This window comes from Anomaloglossus baeobatrachus, chromosome 10, assembly GCF_048569485.1.
Source record: "Anomaloglossus baeobatrachus isolate aAnoBae1 chromosome 10, aAnoBae1.hap1, whole genome shotgun sequence".
NCBI lineage: Eukaryota > Metazoa > Chordata > Amphibia > Anura > Aromobatidae > Anomaloglossus > Anomaloglossus baeobatrachus.
This window is the reverse complement of record NC_134362.1, coordinates 168,579,434-168,598,889: the sequence shown is the minus strand read 5'-3', so window position 1 is coordinate 168,598,889 and position 19,456 is coordinate 168,579,434. Positions and strand designations below refer to the sequence as shown.

The 19,456-nt window shown below is 52.6% G+C and overlaps 1 long non-coding RNA gene across 1 annotated transcript; it reads left to right on the top strand.

Annotated features, from left to right (window-relative positions):
* The first annotated feature begins 536 nt into the window (after positions 1 to 536).
* On the top strand, positions 537 to 3,080 carry LOC142255315 (uncharacterized). Its single transcript, XR_012727399.1, has 4 exons — positions 537 to 1,450; positions 1,536 to 1,604; positions 1,688 to 1,750; positions 2,964 to 3,080. It is a non-coding gene; the product is annotated as an uncharacterized LOC142255315 (long non-coding RNA).
* The last annotated feature ends 16,376 nt before the right edge of the window (positions 3,081 to 19,456 follow it).

Sequence of the window (19,456 nt, the reverse complement as noted above, 5' to 3'; positions counted from 1 at the left end):
ATACCTGGTAATGTTCGCAGCCATTGTCAGAGCTTCATCTGAAATTCAGATAAATGTTCTGCCGGCGCTGCACAAGTCAAGTTCTCTCAGCCCAACTATTCCAATAGCGGCCGCTGGCCAATCAGAGGCAAGCAACTGAGGTCAAATAGGTCAGTTGCTTGCTTGCTTCACAGCTCCAGAAAAACGTTCATCTGAAAAAAAGCACTGACGGCTGCGGCCCCTGCACCGGCTGCGATCGTTACTGATCCACGTGCCTGCTGGCCGCAAGAAGCAGCCTGAGGGTCTGCATGCAGCCCGCAGCCACATGTTTGAGATCTCTGCTATAGGGCATTCCTGGGAGGAGATATCATGGTGTATGATGGGCCACATTTTAGGATAGAAACTGCAGGTAAACTAAAGTCCAAAATAAGGCAATTTGTTTCTAGTGTTCTCCTCTCCCTAAACACAGCAGCAGCAGATGGCCTGATCCCTATAGGCCATAAGTATTTTACAAAATTGGAAATAATTGTGATAATTTATCATTTCTTTATAGGTCAGGCCATAACTGTCCATAGGTTGAGGTCTCAAGAAAGACATCAGAGAAGAACTCCCCGTGGACATCAGAGAGACAGCAATGTTGTCACTCAGAGGAGAGGGAGACCTGCCAGAGATCCTCTACACCGTAGGGGACAAGAGGGCAGGGAAAGAAGCCGCTCTCCTCTAAGACCAGCCTCTGCCGAACCCTCCAGCTCAACAGCGGAGGGCAGCAGTGGCAGGAGTAGAGAAAGAAGCCGTTCTCCTCCTAGACCAGCCCCTGCTGGGCCCTCCAGCTCAACAACAGAGGGCAGCAGGGGCAGGAGCAGAGAAAGAAGCCGCTCTCCTCCTAGACCAGCCCGTGCCGGGCCCTCCAGCTCAACAGCAGAGGGCAGCAGTGGCAGGAGTAGAGATAGAAGCCGCTCTCCTCCTAGACCAGCCCCTGCCGGGCCCTCCAGCTCAACAGCAGAGGGCAGCAGTGGCAGGAGTAGAGAAAGAAACCGATCTCCTCTAAGACCAGCCCCTGCGGGGCCATCACCATCCATCAACGCACCTATTCAACCGCAGGCAGAGCCTGTGATCCCACCACCACTGCCACAGGTGGAGCCACCTGTACAAAATGTACCTGTGCCGAGGAGAAGGCGTGGTAGGATTAGCTGGAGAGCTCGCCAAATTGCGAGACTCCCAACAAGGAATGTAACCTCACAGGAGGAGGGCGAGAGATGTCCCATATGTATAGAGGACTATCAGATCGGAGAGCAGCTCACAGTCATCCCGTGCAACCACTTCTTCCATCCAGGTTGCATTTCTGACTGGCTGCGCTCCAGCCCTCACTGCCCCCTGTGCCGTAACCACTGCTTCAGACGCGCACCACAATGACATCTTAAGATGTCCATGGTGCGGGCAGTGGAAGAGACCATCTTGAATTCCAGCCCAGGTAAGGGACCCTGCATTCATTACAACTAATTTGAAGGCTATAAAAAAAAATGTCGTCTTTAACTTCTTGCTGTTCTGTTCTCTAGTTTACCATCAGCTTTGGTCAATATCTAACATGAAGGGCTAAACACAGGACATACCCCAAACACCGGACGGTAAGTCATCACTCACCCCTCTGTCCAGTCATATGTATATTACATGTAACAGAGAAATAATCGCTGCTTTCTCCTCTTTGTAGAAGGAAAGTCAAAAAAAGTTTGGAAAACAAAGAATAATTAGATCAGAACAACCTGTACTTCATGTAAGTAAATATTAGGATTCCATTTCTTTTAGTGTCCAGCTCATTTTACTAGGAATTTATTCATATGATAAAATCAGGGGTGGAACGATCATGGTCAGGACCTCTGCGGGGCCTGGGGGGTACAGGGTGCTGTATAATACCAGAATAGGGACAAAGATACAAGCATGGGTTAGGAAAGCTCTGAGTGAAAGAAGTGCTTTCCCTCATCACCCAGCTTTCCCATGGTCTACTCTATATATATTTCTCTCAGCACCCAGCTTTTCCATGCTCTGCTATACATCTTTCAGCATCCAGCTTTCCCATGCTCTGCTATACATCTTTCAGCACCCAACTTTCCCATGCTCTGCTATATATATTTATTTCATCACCCAGCTTTCCTATGCTCTACTCTATACATATTTCTCTCAGAACCCAGCTTTTCCATGCTCTGCTATACATCTTTCAGCATCCAGCTTTCCCATGCTCTGCTATACATCTTTATCTCATCACTCAACTTTCCCATGCCCTGCTATACATTTTTTTTTCATCAACCAGATTTCTCATGCTCTGCTATACATCTTTCTTTTATCCCCCAGCTTTCCCATGCTCTGCAATACATCTTTCAGAATCCAGCTTTCCCATGCTCTGCAATACATCTTTCAGAATCCAGCTTTTCCATGCTCTGCTATACATCTTTATCTCAGCACTCAACTTTCCCATGCCCTGCTATACATTTTTTTTTCATCAACCAGATTTCTCATGCTCTGCTATACATCTTTCTTTTATCAGCCAGCTTTCCCATGCTCTGCAATACATCTTTCTCACAGCACCCAACGTTCTCATGTTCTGATATCATGGGAAAGCTGGGTGCTGAAAGATATATAGCAGAGGATAGGAAACCTGGGTGGTGAGAAAAAAATGTATAGCAAAGCATGGAAAAGCTGGATGCTGAGAGAAAGACATAGCAGAGCATAAGAAAGCTGGGTTCTGAGGAAAAGATATAAAGCAGGGCTTTAGGAAAGCTGGGTGCTGAGGAAAAGATATAAAGCAGGGCTTTAGGAAAGCTGGGTGCTGAGGGAAAGATGTATAGCAAAGCATGGAAAACCAGGTGCTGAGGGAAAGCGGTTAAGCAGAGCATGGGAAGATGGGGGGGTGAGGTCCAAAACTTACAGCGGGGCCCATCGAACTCTAGTTGCGCCACTGGATATAATGATTTGTCATTTTCTCTTCACAGAAATCTACATTATTTTGAAGGCTGGACAAAAATCCTCTTTATCTTCCTGTTGTTCTGGTCTCTTTGGTCACTTCTCACCAAGCATGAAGGACCATGAACATGGACATCCCAAAACAGCGGATGGTGAGTTCCCCTCATTTCCTCTTCTCTCTCCGCCCCATGATCTGTATATTACATGCAATATAATATTGTTTTTTTTTCCTTTTTACAGACAGAAGGTCCAAGACTATAAACCATTGAGGAATTGGATCAGAGCGACCTGCGCTTCATGTAAGTAGATATTAGAATTTGCTTCTTTTCTTCCAGTCTTAAGCTCCTTTGTATTTCCTTTAGGAATCTGTTGATGGGATGTAATATCTTGTCGTCTTCTCTTTCCAGAAATCTACACAAGTTCCAGGTCATTTCCATCAAGATCCACAGATTCTCATCGGCTCCATGGAGACAGATCCATCATGTGCAGAGATCCTGAGATCGGCTGCAGCTCCAGACGATGTTCTCACATATTCCACATACGGGCGGCACGGTGGCTCAGTGGTTAGCACTGCAGTCTTGCAGCGCTGGGGTCCTGGGTTTAAATCCCACCAAGGACACCATCTGCAAGGAGTTTGTATGTTCTCCCCGTGTTTGCGTGGGTTTCCTCCGGGTTCTCCGGTTTCCTCCCACACTGCAAAAACATTCTGATAGGGAATTTACATAAAATATTCATAAAAATAAATCATATTAACCGTCTCTATGTCTGGTTGTGACTTTACTATATAGAATTATTTTACATAATGATAAGTGACTGGAGGGAGTATTCGGGAGTAGGGATGAGCGGACCGCTGGATGTTCGTGTTCACTGGGTTCTGCCAAACTGTAGTTAAAAGTCCAGCTCGGCACGTGAACTTGACCCCGGACCTCAAACCCCATAGGAGTCAATAGGTGCAGAACCTATATAGGTTGGTGAGGGACATCAGGAGCCAGCGGTAGGCCTCGTGGTCCCTCACCCTAGACACAAGATTTCCTAGTGTTCTGTTTAAAGCACAGAGAGCATCATGAAGACCAAGGAACACAACAGGCAGGTCCATGATACTGTTGTGGAGAAGTTTAAAGCCGAAATTTGGTTACAAAAAGGATTACCAAAACTTGAAACATCCCAAGAAGCACTGTGCAAGCGATCATATTGAAATGGAAGGAGTATCATACCACCTGCAAATCTACCAAGACCCGGCTGTCCATCCAAACTTTCATCTCAAACAATGAGAAGACTGATCAGAGATGCAGCCAAGAGGCCCATGATCACTCTGGATGAACTGCAGAGATCTACAGCTGAGATGGGAGAGTCTGTCCATAGGACAACGATCAGTCGTACACTGCACAAAACTGGCCTTTATGGAAGAGTGGCAAGAAGAAAGCCATTTCTCAAAGATATCCATAAAAGTGTTCTTTACAGTTTGCAACAAGCCACCTGGGAGACACCAAACATGTGGAGGAAGGTGCTCTGGTCAGATGAAACCAAAATCGAACTATTTGAGCACAATGCCAAACGATAAGTTTGGCGTAAAAGCAACACAGCTCATCACCCTAAACACACCATCCCCACTGTCAAACATGGTGGTGGCCTCCTCATGATTTGGGCCTGCTTTTCTTCAGCAGGCATAGGGAAGATGGTTAAAATTGATGGGAAGATGGAGGGAGCCAAATACAGGGCCAATCTTGAAGAAAACCTGTTGTAGTCTGTAAAAGACCTGAGACTAGGACGGAGATTTGTCTTCCAACAAGACAATGATCCCAAACATAAGGCAAAATCTACAATGAAATGGTTCACAAATAAATGTATCCAGGTGTTAGAATGGCCAAGTCACAGTCCAGACCTGAATCCAATCGAGAATCTGTGGAAAGAGCTGAAAACTGCTGTTCACAAACGCTCTCCATCCAACCTCACTCAGCTCCAGCTGTTTACAAAGGAAGAATGGGCGAGAATTTCAGTCTCTGGATGTGCAAAACTGATAAACACAAACCCCAAGCGACTGCAGCTGCAATCGCAGAAAAAGGTGGTGTTGGGCCCTGGACAAGCCAGGGGCCACAGAGAACAACATCTACACACCCCACACTCCCGGTCAGGCACACCTAAGTCAGACACAAAACCCTTGTTGCCTTCCTCCAGGGGCTGATGTCCACACCAGGAGGTGGAGCCACGCGGTTGGTCTCCTCCCACCGAGGAGTTCACAGTCCTGGAGGCAGGAAACTGTAGTCAGTTTAGCTCAAACAGAGCTTGAGTGCAGAGCAGAGTTAAGTGCAGCGAGTAAAAGTGTGCTGAGCTACTGCAGGTGTCCGGGTTGGAGCCCGGGCACGTCCAGCAAGGTTGGCAGACGGTGGTGACCGTCTGCAGCAGTGGCCTATTGGAGCTAACCGTAAGGACCGTGGACGGGCGGTGGCCCGGCGGTACCGGACCGGTAAGCAAAGAGAAGCCAGCACCATCCGGCAGGGGCTTACGGACCCCGGCAAGGCTAGGAGTTGCCGTGAATTTGCCAAATACGTTAGCGAAGGGAACCTCCTGGGTTTCCCAGCAGCCAAGTCCCGACAGAAGGCAACCGTCCAACCGAGAGAGGGAAACACAGTCACCGCCAAGGCTAAAGTTCCCAGGGCCAGAGCCTTCGGGCAAAAGGGGCTCCTTCAGCACCCATCCAAGCTGGGGAGCGAGTTACCGGTGGGAACCCATTGGAACCGTTACACTACATAGGTGCAGGGAAAGGCAGTCACCATCAACCTGCCGGGAGAAACAACACCGCAGCTGTCTGTGGGACCCGTCCATCCAGCCGTGTGTTTTACCGAGAACTGTGTCCTCATCATTGGCTGAGTGAGTACCACCGAGCCGTGCAGCACAGCGCTGCCTCCGCGACCCTGCACCTCACCAGGCCCTGTAACCCGCCTGTCATCCATCCCTACCCCATCACAGGGCCCCGGGACAACCAACCCCCTACCCACGGACAGGAGAACTAACAACAAAGCTGCTCCTTGTCACCGCTCCCGGGTTTCCCGTCTAGAGCAGCGGTGGTGTCACCAATATCACCACAACCGTGGGTGGCGTCACGGACAATAACCAAATCCCCACAATCAAAACCCCCTTTTCACTCACGGGCGAGGAACGCCGCTCGAGTCCCCGGGATCCGGCCCACCGCTCGAGCCACCATAGAGCAGCAGCAGCAGCCGGACCCGAGCAGTGGGAGAACACAGCGTCCCCTCCTCCGCCCGCGACAACTTGGCGTCACGAACAGGATCCTACCGTTCTACCAACTAGTGGAACTGCGCCTTGTGTGAACACCAGAGGTGTCCGGCCGGAAATTTGGAGAAGCCGCCATCTTGGGCGCGAAAAATTCCAGCTCGAGCGTCTCGTCGAGCAGTGGAGGCGCGAAGGCCCAAACCCCGCCCCTATAGAGGAGGAGCCGGAAAGAGACTAAGGGGGACGGAAGCAAGATGTCTGCGCCCGACGGAGCCGCTGGAGATGCGGTGGTCGCAGTCGCGGGGGCACCCGTAGATGGGAATGGGCCTGCCCAGGTCCCGGCCGCGCTGGCGGGGGGCGCCGCGGCCGCAGCTCTCGCTCAGGTGATGCCGTTCTCCTTGCCCTATGTGCCCAGAGCTGCCTGGCTACCGCAGTACGATGGGAAACCTGATGCCTTGCAGGTTTTCCGGAAGAAGCTTAGTCCGCTACTGGAACTGTATCCCCTGACTGATAAGCAACGTGCAGCGCTAGTGCTGGGGCAGCTAACCGGCGCGGCTGAGCAGGAGGCGGAGACAGGGGCCGAGGGGTACCGGTCTTCTGTAGCCACCATCTTTGAGAATCTGCAGACGGCCTTTGAGACCCGTACCGGGGCAGAGTTGCGGATGCAGTTCTATCAATGTCGGCAACGGCCCGCGGGATAGCATTCGGGACTATGCCTTGCGCCTGCAAACCGCACTCCGGTATGGACCCCCAATCTGTTACAGGTGCAGCAAACCCGGCCACTACTCCCGACGGTGTCCGTTAAACGAGCAACCCCTGGGGCCACGGGCCAATTCTCAGGAGTAGAACCCCATGGCCCCCCAGACTGGCGGGACCGGTACATCGGGGCCCGGCCCATCATCCCTGTGGCCGTGGATGGCATACCGGTGATGGCTCTCCTGGACACTGGATCACAGGTAACCACTATACCATACACACTGTATCAACGGTACTGGGGAAAGGACGAACTGGCTCCCCCAGATGCCAGCATAACACTGATTGCTGCTGATGGACTCCCATTGACCCAAGTGGGGTACAAACAAGTGGCCATGACTGTGGGGCGAGCTGAACTGCAACACCAGGGTATGATTGTGATAATGAATGAGCCCAGTGATCATAACCCGAAGGTAGTGCTAAGGACTAACGTGATGGAGCACTGTATGAGTGACGTGCTGACCCTACTGCAGCAGCTGGCCACCACGGCGGTGGGGAGCCGACAGAGCTGTGCAGCGTGAGATCCGAGCCCTGATGTACCGCCAACATGTGAGTTTGAAAGGAGGAGAGATTGGCGGGGTGCGAGTGATGGATGTTGCCCCTTTGATTGTACCTCCCCGGAGTGAGATGATGATTTGGTGCAGGGCAGCAGTAGGGCCACAGGGGCGAGACTACCCCGCCATGATAGAGCCCATGCCCTCGGAACACTGGCCCACAGTAATGGCCACCCGCGGAGTGGTAGATGTAAAGAAGGGGAGAGAGCCCGTGAGGGTGCTGAACTGCGGGGAGGAAGAAGTCAGGCTTCCCCGGTACGCTACCCTTGCTAAGTTGCTCAGTCTGGATCCCCACACCATCCACGAGGCCGTTCCCCCAACCTCACCACTTACTGCCAGCACTCACCCATCCCCAGGGGAGTTAGATGAGTGGTGCCGACAGCTACACATAGGCACTGACGATACCCCTACACATCACAAAGAAGGGGTATACCGGGTGGTACAGGAGTATGAGCAGGTTTTTAACAAGCACCCCCTAGACTTTGGGCAGATTAAAGGGGTCCAACACCATATCCCCACCGGTGAGCACCCCCCTATCAAAGAGAGGTACAGGCCTATTCCCCCTGCACACTACCAATGTGCTAAGGACATGTTGAGGAACATGAAGGAGGCAGGGGTTATTAGGGACAGCTGTAGTCCCTGGGCCGCCCCGTTGGTACTGGTTAAGAAGAAGGATGGCACCATGCGGATGTGTGTGGATTACCGAAAAATTAACCAGATAACACATAAGGATGCTTACCCTCTGCCCCGCATTGAGGAGTCCCTGGCTGCTCTGAGAACCGCTAACTATTTCTCCACCCTTGACCTCACCAGTGGGTACTGGCAGGTGGCTGTGGCACCAGAAGACCGAGAGAAAACTTCATTTACCACCCCTATGGGACTCTGCGAGTTTAATAGCATGCCGTTCGGGCTGTGCAATGCCCCTGGAACCTTCCAACGGCTGATGGAATGCTGCCTGGGGCATTTGAACTTCGAGACCGTCTTGCTGTACGTGGATGATGTGATTGTGTACTCCCAGACATATGAAGCCCATCTGGAGCACCTAGCCGAGGTGTTTGCGTCCCTTGCTAAATATGGGATGAAGTTGAAGCCCTCCAAGTGTCATCTGCTGAAACCCAGAGTGCAGTACCTACGGCATGTGGTTGGAGCGGAGGGTGTCGCCCCAGGCCCCGAGAAAATCACCGCCATCCAGGACTGGCCGAGGCCGACTACGGTGAGGGAAGTGGGGCAGTTCCTGGGCCTGGTGGGGTATTACCGTCGCTTCATCAAGGGGTACACGAAGATGGCTGCCCCCATTCAAGACCTCCTCGTGGGACAGACCAAAGGTGGTAAGCCCCTAGGGGCCCTACTGGTGTGGGAAGAAAGGCATGAGGAATCCTTCCGCCAGCTGAGACCGGCCCTGACCGGAGAAGAAATCCTAGCCTACCCTGATTACAGCCACCCCTTCATCCTCTACACCGATGCCAGCAATGTAGGCTTGGGGGCAGTTCTCTCCCAGGTCCAAGACGGGAAGGAAAAAGTGATTGCTTATGGTAGCCGAAAGCTCCGACCGACAGAGGAACCCTGAGAACTACAGCTCTTTCAAACTAGAGCTCCTGGCACTCGTGTGGGCTATCACCGAGCGATTCCGCCATTACCTGGCCGCAGCTAAGTTCACCGCTTTCACGGATAATAACCCGCTGACCCACCTAGATACAGCCAAGCTAGGCGCGCTGGAGCAGCGGTGGGTGGCCAGGCTAGCCAATTACGATTTCACCATCAAATACAGGGCCGGCCGTACCAACGTTAATTCCGATGCAATCTCTCGCATGCCCCACCTGTCGGAAGAAGGGCCCGAGGATGACGACCTCGAGGAGGTTGAGTTGCCTGCATTTCATCGGCTGCCGACTGAGAAGGTTCATGTCCATCAACAACTGGTAAACCTGGACCCACTCCCCAGCCAGGAGTGGCAAGAAGCTCAGGACCAAGTGCCCGCTGTCCGCCTAGTCAAGATCCTAGTGGAGCAAGGTGCTGTTGGGATAGACCCCGCTGCCCCAGCCGAAGCTCAACGCCTGTGCCGGGAACGAACCCGGCTGTATCTGCACCAGGGGAAATTGTACCGTGAGCTGATAAACCCAAAGACCCATGAGAAGATCCGCCAGTTGGTGATTCCCCAAGCTAATGTGCCCACCATCCTGCAGGCATACCATGATGATGCTGGACACTTCGGATGGAAGAAGCTAGAGATGCTGTTGAGAGAGCGGTTCTATTGGAGCGGAATGCGGGAATCTGTGTAGGCCTGGTGCCGGGAATGTGGCCCTTGTACGCTGAGAAGGAAGGACGAGGCCAGCCAGAAGGCGCACCTACACCCGATCGTTACACATCAGCCGCTGGAGCTGGTCGCCCTGGACCATGTAAAGCTCACCCCCAGCCGAAGTGGGTACACCTACGCTCTAACCATCGTAGACCACTATTCAAGGTTCATGGTGGTTGTCCCAGTCAAGGACCTAACCGGCCGCACCGCCGCTAGAGCGTTCCAGGCTTATTTCTGCCGACCACATGGACACCCTGAGAAGATGCTTACTGACCAGGGCCCGGCCTTTGAAGCGGATGTATTCCAGGAATTTTGCCAGTTGTACGGCTGCAAGAAGATCCGGACCACGCCTTACCACGCCCAAACCAATGGCATGTGTGAAAAGATGAACCACCTGGTCCTGGGCCTCCTTAAGACGCTGCCACTAGAAGAGCAGAACCTGTGGCCGGAAAAGCTACCTGACCTGGTCGATATGTACAACAATATCCCGTCCAGCTCAACGAAATGCACCCCAGCATACTTGATGAGGGCTCGCCCCGGCCGGCTGCCGATGGATTTGGACATGCGGTTGGAAGCCCCAGAAGCACTCCCTTCGACAGCTGAATGGGACACTTGGCGGAGGGTGCAGTACCGACAAATCCAGGAGTATGTTGAAAAGAATTTGAGTCGGAGCCGGGAACAGCAGGAGCAGCGCTTTAACCAGAAGGCGTCTGCCGGTCCTTTCCAGCCTGGAGATGTGGTACTGAAATGAAAAATGAGAACCCACAAGCTGGATGATCAGTGGGAGCAAACCCCGTATGTCATACAGCCCACAGGATGGGAGAATGAGAAGGCTTACCAGATCAGTCGTGACCAGGGGGGAACTCTGGTCACGGTTTCCCGGGACCATCTAAAAAGGTGCCCATCAGCATTGAGGGTGGAGGCTGAGGCTCCGCTTCCCGGACCGACAGAGAAGGCAAAAGAGGTAATCCACACCATGATGGGTGATTTTCCAGCAGACTGGCCTACGCAGAACGGCGTGGTGATTCTTCCAGTTATACTTTTCCCACAACCCGTGGATGAGGAAGTGATGGAAGTGGTCAACCATGAGCCAGTGCCCAGGGATGAACCTGTACCCAGGTCCCCTACGCCTCCGCCTGCCCCACACGATAGCAGGGAAGAGGAACTGATGGTTTCCTCTGCCCCACTGCCTGCCACCACTGACACCGGACCTCGAAGGTCCACTCGTCCCAACCTAGGTAGACCCCCACTTAGGTACCGGGAAACTACTCTTTAGAGGGGAACTCCGTATGTGTTAAAAAGTACCGTTTAACTGTTTTCAAAAGAATGATAAGTGAATGATTAACCAAAGATTTACCTGATTGTCAGCCCGATTGAAACCGGTCGTTGCCGGCACCGTTGTCCCCGTGGGGACTGTCTACAAGTTTTTGCATAAGGGACTCCTTATGGAGAAGCCTGAGAACTAGCAAGGCAACCATGAACTAGTGGTCTGTAAATAAAAATGTTATTTTAAGGCTTTCACCGTTACCGCCTCCGGAGAGGCGGATTGGAGGAAGGGCCCGCAGTGGAGCAGGCTGGGGCCCAGCCACCACCGGAACCGCTGGAGATCCTCTGGGGGTTTCAGGGGTTCCCCATGGACGTGGGTCCCCTGAAAAGGACAGAACCCGCTCGGGCAACTTGTGCTGGACTGGGGTCAAGGGGTGCTGCCTGTTTGCTTAGGGGCAGCATCAGGGCCAGATTGTTTGGGTGGGAGAGAGCGGAAGCCGTAACCGTTACGCAACGTTTTAAGTAAGAGTACCTCCCGATGTGGGAAAATGTTATTTTACTTGTAATCATTGTTTTACCGTTATCTTTTCCAGTTGTGAAAATAAAACCGGTGATGGACGGGCAGCCCGCTGACGGTCTGCATTTTACTAAGGGGGAATGTGGTGCCCTGGACAAGCCAGGGGCCACAGAGAACAACACCTACACACCCCACACTCCCGGTCAGGCACACCTAAGTCAGACACAAAACCCTTGTTGCCTTCCTCCAGGGGCTGATGTCCACACCAGGGGGTGGAGCCAGGCGGTTGGTCTCCGCCCACCGAGGAGTTCACAGTCCTGGAGGCAGGAAACTGTAGTCAGTTTAGCTCAGGCAGAGCTTGAGTGCAGAGTAGAGTAAACTGCAGCGAGTAAAAGTGTGCTGAGCTACTGCAGGTGTCCGGGTTGGAGCCCGGGCACGTCCAGCAAGGTTGGCAGACGGTGGTGACCGTCTGCTGGAGTGGCCTATTGGAGCTAACCGTAAGGACCGTGGACGGGCGGTGGCCCGGTGGTACCGGACCGGTACGCAAAGAGAAGCCAGCACCATCCGGCAGGGACTTACGGACCCCGGCAAGGCTAGGAGTCGCCGTGAATTTGCCAAATCCGTTAGCGAAGGGAACCTCCTGGGTTTCCCAGCAGCCAAGTCCCGACAGAAGGCAACCGTCCAACCGAGAGAGGGAAACACAGTCACCGCCAAGGCTAAAGTTCCCAGGGCCAGAGCCTGCGGGCAAAAGGGGCTCCTATAGCACCCATCCAAGCTGGGGAGCGGGTTACCGGTGGGAACCCATTGGAACCGTTACACTACATAGGTGCAGGGAAAGGCAGTCACCATCAACCTGCCGGGAGAAACAACACCGCAGCCGTCTGTGGGACCCGTCCATCCAGCCGTGTGTTTTACCGAGAACTGTGTCCTCATCATTGGCTGAGTGAGTACCACCGTGCCGTGCGGCACAGCGCTGCCCCCGCGACCCTGCACCTCACCAGGGGCCTTGTAACCCGCCTGTCATCCATCCCTACCCCATCACCGGGCCCCAGGACAACCAACCCCCTACCCACAGAGGGGAGAACTAACAACAAAGCTGCTCCCTGTCACCGCTCCCGGGATTCCCGTCTAGAGCAGCGGTGGTGTCACCAATAAAACCACAACCGTGGGTGGCGTCACGGACAGAAATCAAATCCCCACAATCAAAACCCCCTTTTCACTCACGGGCGAGGAACGCCGCTCGAGTCCCCAGGATCTGGCCCACCGCTCGAGCCACCACCGAGCAGCAGCAGCAGCAGCCGGACCCGAGCAGTGGGAGAGCGCAGCGTCCCCTCCTCCGCCCGCGACAGTGGCGCTACAAAGTATTAACTTACAGCGGATGAATAATATTGCACGCCCCAATTTTCAGTTATTTAATTTTTACAAAAATAAGCAATAAATATCGTTCAACTTCACAATTGTGTCTGACTCGCCCACGGTGTCAGTTTAAATATGGCTGGTGACTTGGGAGCAATTAAAGTATTTGTTTCGTGACGCCACCTGTGGTTTGCGGCTATTAAGCCGCCGCTGCTGTGTGAGGCCTCCGGGGTGATGATATGGCACAAATGGTGGTACTGCTCCCCACAGGTGGAGCGGTGCCCCGGAGACACTGTTGGTGCTCGTGAAAGTCTATGGTGTTGTATGGATAACACGGTGCAGGGCCGACAGGCAATGAAAGAAACAGGCACAAACAACAGTCTTTTTACCTTCTCCTCTTTTACTTTAAGAACAGTCCAGTCGTGGGAGACCGTCACAGGTGGTGAAGGGGATCCGGTCGGCGAGGAAGTACTTGGGGTGATCTTTTTGGCCAGCTGAGTATGAGGCCTACTCCTGTTCTTTTCTTTACTATTATAGGACCCTGCTCTCTGGATTTAGCAATGGCCCTCTTGCTGCTGGGACCTGTGGTACGTCCCTTTCCCTCTGTGGTAGGCTGCGCAGGCCCTCTCTGGTGCTTCTCTGCTGGAGTCCACACCGGGCCCTGATGATGCAGCTGTACCTTCGGGCTGTTTATGGGCCAGGTGCTTGCAGCTCTCCTGCCCTTCGGATTCGGCTACAAGGAAGTATTTTAGGACCTGGTGGCCACAGACTCCGATGTCCGAGTCTCTTCTGTGCCTCTCTGCTACTCCTGCTTCCCTGGGCCAAGCTGCTCCAGCTCTAGGCCCTAGATCCACAGGACAGCACACTCTGCGTCTGCTTGCTATCACTTCTCTCTACAGACTGAACACTACTTCCTCCCTCAGGTCAGACTTAAGGAATGCTCCCTGGAATTCCAGGTTCAGAACTCCCCCTGCTGGCCGGAGGGAGAACTGCGTTGGATGTTAAACTTACTGGCCAATAGACCTCCCAATTACCTCCAGGCTCAGCATTAACCCTTTGGGAGGGCAATGCTGTTGTGGCGACCAGGTCCTGGGGCGCCACACTCCCCCTTAGTTAAATTCAGTACTCCCGGACTGTAGAAACAAACAACATGTTAGAACATTTCATCCCATTATGGGAGGCGCATTACTTAAACGTTACAAACTTAAACAATACTATAAGAGTCCAGTGTGGCTCCCTGCCGGGTGTCCATTACACTGCTCCATGGGGGACCCGCCGCGATCAAACCCCCAACGTAGGCTCTGGGCGTGCGTCAGAGCATTGATGACCCCACTCTATGCACGCCGGACGGGTTTTTCTTCAGGGGTGTGGAGCACACTGGTGCTAACTATGTACAATTAGAGTGTTGGCCACCCATAGTCCAGTGGCCCAATTGTCCATTTACTTAGTCACCCAAAACAAAACATTACATACAAGACATTTTCACATAACTATTTACACTCTGTTAGGTATTTTACTTTCTATCTTCTATACCTTGGAGGGGGCTGTCCCCGAGTGCTACGTTGGGACCGGCGTAGCTCTGGGGTTTGTCCCTGACTACTTGGAGTGTCTGTCCCCCCCGTGTTATTGGTAGGCCTAACCCTGACAGGGATGCATGTTGGTTGCCTACGGGGTCTCAGATTCGCCAAGGGTACGGCAGGTTCACCACTGGCAGGGGGTTGAGCCTCCTGTTCTACTGCTGGCGTGTCATCTTGTGTTGGAGCGGATGGTTCTTTAGGTGGATCTGGAACCTCTTCTGTTTCTGGCTCGACCAACTGCGGGAACGTCAAGACTGGTACCACTATGGCATTGTTTATTCGGGTCCAAGTTTTGGGGAATTTTCCAAGGATTGTTTAGATCATCTCTTCCTCTTTTTCTTGACTTTGGGGACTTTCTTGTACTTCTTCTACTTCTTTTTGGATTCTGCACCGTTCAGGGCACGCATTCAGGCGGTCTCGAGAAACTGCTTGATAAGTCTTGCCTTCATCTTTGCTTATAAGGCATACCTTACTATTGTCAAAGTTGGAGGGAATAATGGTGTAGGGTTCATTCTCCCACTGATCATCTAATTTATGCGCCCTCCGCTTTTTCTTGAGGACCTGTTCTCCAGGTGCTAAGGGAGTTGCCGGGGCTGTTTGATTGTAGTTCTGCTCTTGTCTCGTTCTTGCTTGGGACAGGCTCCTTTCTACGCATTCCTGGACTTTGCGGTACTGCTGTTGTCGCTCTGTATCCCAATCTTCTATCTCCTGAACCGCTTCAGGTGACACAGTTCCCATCTCAAAGTCTACAGGTAACTTGCCAGGTCTTGCTCGTATCAGGTAAGCAGGGCTGCAGTTGGTCGAATTTACTGGGATATGGTTGTACAGGTCTACCAGATCTGGTAACTTCTCTGGCCATTGGTTTCTTTCTTCCAGAGGTAGAGTCTTCAGCATATCAATAACCACATGGTTCATCTTTTCGCACAAATCCATTGGTTTGGGGGTGGTTCGGTGTTGTTCGGATTTTCTTACAGCCGTACATGTTACAGAACTCTTGGAACACTTCGGCCTCGAATGCAGGACCTTGATCAGTCAGTACCGTTTCCGGATAACCGTGAGGCTGACAAAAGTATGCCTGGAATGCTTTAGCTGCTGTTCTGGCTGTCTGGTCCTTCACAGGCACTACTACCAGGAAACGAGAGTAATGGTCCACAATGGTGAGGGCGTACACATAGCATGACCGGCTTGGTGTTAACTTCACGTGGTCCAGGGCCACCAACTCCAGGGGCTGCTTCGTGACAATTGGCTGTAGGGGAGACCTCTGGCTGGCATCATCCTTCCGCCTCAGGTTACACGGACCACAGTCTCGGCACCACTTCTCGATCGTCTTTCTCATGTGCACCCAGTAGAACCGATCGCGGAGTAGGGTCTCCAACTTCTTCCACCCGAAGTGTCCTGCTTTATCATGGTAAGCTGCTAGGACCATTGGAGCATCCCTCTGTGGGACCACTATCTGCCAGACGAGTTCATTCGTTCGCCAGTTGACATATCTCTTGCAGAGCTTGCCTTGTTAGGTGAACAGTCGTCCCCTCTCCTTCCACAACTGCTGGGCTTCTTGTGGAGCGTCTGGACCGAGATGGGTCTAAGCTTGTGCTAGCTTTTCCTTGACCAATCGCACGGCCGGGTCACCGTTCTGTGTCTCTTCCCAATTATGGTGGAGTAATGGGTTGACCGAGACCTCGTGCTGGCTCGAGCGCTTCACTCCTACAGCATGCTCACACTGGGAAACACCTTGGTGATGGAAAGCCGGTAACTCTATCTCTTCGAGTTCATCCAGGTCTTCTCCAGACTCGGGTAAGTGAGGCATTCTGGACAGCGCGTCAGCATTGTTATTCTTCTTGCCAGTCCGGCACTTGATGGTAAAGTCAAAGTTAGACAGCCGGGCCATCCATCGCTGTTCCAACGCACCTAACTTGGCTGTTGCCAGATGTGTCAACGGATTGTTGTCCGTGAAGATGGTGAACTTGGCCGATGCCAGATAGTGCTTGAAGCGTTCAGTCACTGCCCAAACAATAGCGAGGAACTCTAGCTTGAAAGAACTGTAGTTTTCTGGATTCCTTTCTGTGGGCCGAAGCTTCCTACTGGCGTAAGCTATCACCTTCTCTCTGCCTCCCTGCACCTGGGACAGAACTGCTCCCAGTCCCACGTTGCTGGCGTCTGTATACAGTACAAACGGCTGGCTGTAGTCAGGGTAGGCCAGAATTTCTTCTCCCATGAGAGCCCCTTTCAGCCGGACAAAAGATGTTTCTATTTGGCTGTTCCATTCAAATGGAGGGCTCTGCTTCTTAGCCTGCTTTGGCTGGCCCACCAGGAGATCTTGAAGAGGCGCTGCTATCTTTGTGAAACCATCAATGAACCTTCGGTAGTAGCCCACCAGCCCAAGGAACTGCCGCACCTCCTTTACCGTGGTGGGTCTTGGCCAGTCCTTGATTACGGTGACTTTCTCTGGATCAGGTGCCACACCTTCTGCGCTGACCACATGACCCAGGTACTGTACCTTTGGCTTCAAGAGGTGACATTTGGACGGCTTTATCTTCAGGCCATGCTCCGACAGGGACTCAAACACTTTTGCTAAGTGCCTCAGGTGATCTTCATAGGTCTTGGAGTAGACTATGACGTCATCCAGGTACAATAGCACGGTTTCAAAGTTGTGATGGCCCAAGCAGCACTCCATCAATCTCTGAAATGTCCCTGGGGCATTGCAGAGCCCGAACGGCATACAATTGAACTCGCAGAGACCCATTGGTGTCGTGAATGCAGTCTTCTCTTTGTCCGCCTCTGCCACGGGAACCTGCCAATACCCACTGGTGAGATCCAGGGTGGAGAAATAATTAGCTGATTTTAAGGCCGTTAGTGACTCTTCTATTCTGGGTAGTGGATAAGCATCTTTATGTGTAATGCGGTTAATTTGTCTGTAATCTACGCACATTCTCATTGTACCATCTTTTTTCTTTACGAGCACTAGTGGAGCTGCCCAAGGGCTACAGCTATCTCTCATAACCCCAGCCTCCTTCATTTCCCGTAACATTTCTTTGGCACGCTGATACTGTGCTGGGGGTACAGGGCGGTATCTCTCTTTAATGGGATGATGATCACCCGTGGGGATTTGATGTTTAACCCCTTTTACCTGCCCAAAATCTAGGGGGTGTTTGCTGAAGACCCGCTCGTACTCCTGTACCACCCGGTAAACCCCATGCTTTTGGTGTGAGGGTGTGGAGTCGGTGCCCACATGTAATTTTTGGCACCAGTCTTCCAGCTGCCCCTTGGAGCCATTGTCTTCCGCCTGGTCGGACGGGATCAAGGGTTCCACTGCTTTGATGGTATTGTTACTGACAGTGTACAGTTTTGCTACAGTGGCGTACTGGGGAAATTTGGCTTCCTCCTCCCCACAATTCAGGACACGGACGGGCACTCTCCCCTTGCGGACGTCTGCTACCCCTCTGGCTATCAGGACTCCAGGCCTACTGTCTGAATACACCGGTTCTACCAAGGCCTGGTAATCCTGACCCTTGAGGCCGATTGCTGCCCGACACCATTTCAACATTTCACTTCTTGCGGGTATTGCAATGGGGAGGGGGTCACTTACCCTCACACTGCCAATTTCTCCTCCGGCCAGCTCTACCTGCTGCCTCCTCATCAGGGCTCTGATCTCCCTCTGTAGGGCACGCTGCTGCCCGGAGCTGGCAGTTTCAGACGCCTGTTGCAACAAAATTATCACTTCGGCAATACAATTTTCTATCACATTTGTACCAATGGTTAGCAGTGGGTTAGATTCTTTGCGATCAATATCTACAATTATCATCCCCTGACATGGCAATTCTACCCGCCCCACTTTAATGGTTACTTCTTTATACCCAATTTGAGGCAAGGGCTGACCATTACTGGCCACAATTGTTAAATCATCATCTGGGCCATGGTCAATGTCTGAATCAGCCCAATATCTTTTGTACAGCTTATAAGGGATGGTTGTTACCTGGGACCCCGTATCCAGGAGGGCATTCAAACGGATCCCATCCAGCACAATAGGAAGGACCGGTCGTCCTCCCACATACTTGCTGCGACTGGGGGTTGAGCCGGGCTTCCTTACACCTGGGGGTTGGCTCCTGGCCCCAGGTTCGGCCCATTTAAAGGACAGTGTCGTGCAATGTGGCCCGCCTGGCTGCAACGGCGGCAGATCGGTTGTCCCGTTGAATCATACCGGTCTGTGTCTTTTCCTCGGGTCGGCGGAATCCTCCTCTGTCGCATCCATGGGACGTCATCTGGGCTGGAGGCCAACTCGATTCTTGCAGGCGATGGGGTCACTTGTAGAGACTGCACGGTCTTGGCAAGGGCAGCTACAGTCTTGGTCAGCTCCTGGACCTGCTGTCTGAGCTCTGCAGCGGGATCCTTATCCAGGGACTGCGCCTCAGCCCCTGCAGCGGCTCGTGTTGCAGGCACCACCCCGGGGTACGTGATAGCAAGAGGCCGGAGAGGTACTGGGTCATTCGGTGTAGATTCCCTCAGTACCCGGATGGCCTGGTCCTTAAACTTTGCAAAGTCCAGAGCAGGGTTCTGCAGGACCATGATACGCAGCTGCGTCCTGTGGGCATCTGACAGGAGCCCTTCTATGAACTGCTCAGTTAGGAGTTTGTCTTCTTCACGTACACTCGCTGGGTCCACCTGTTTAATTGCTTTCAGGGCCTCCTGCAAGTTTAAGGCATAGTCCCTTATGCTGTCTGTGGCCCGTTGTTTGCACCCAAAGAATCTCATCTTTATTTCTGCTGCGGTGCGGGTGTCGAAAGTACTCTTTAACTTGGCCAGTATCTGGGTTGCTGTCCTTTTATCTGTATCAGGCCAGGACTTCACTTCACGCTGGGCCGCGCCGGCTAGCTGCCCCATTAATATGCCCACCTTCTGGCTCTCAGTCAGCAGGTACAAGCTGTGCAGCCTTTCTCTGAAGTCTCTCAGGGTATGTGACTCCCCGGAGTACTGCGGC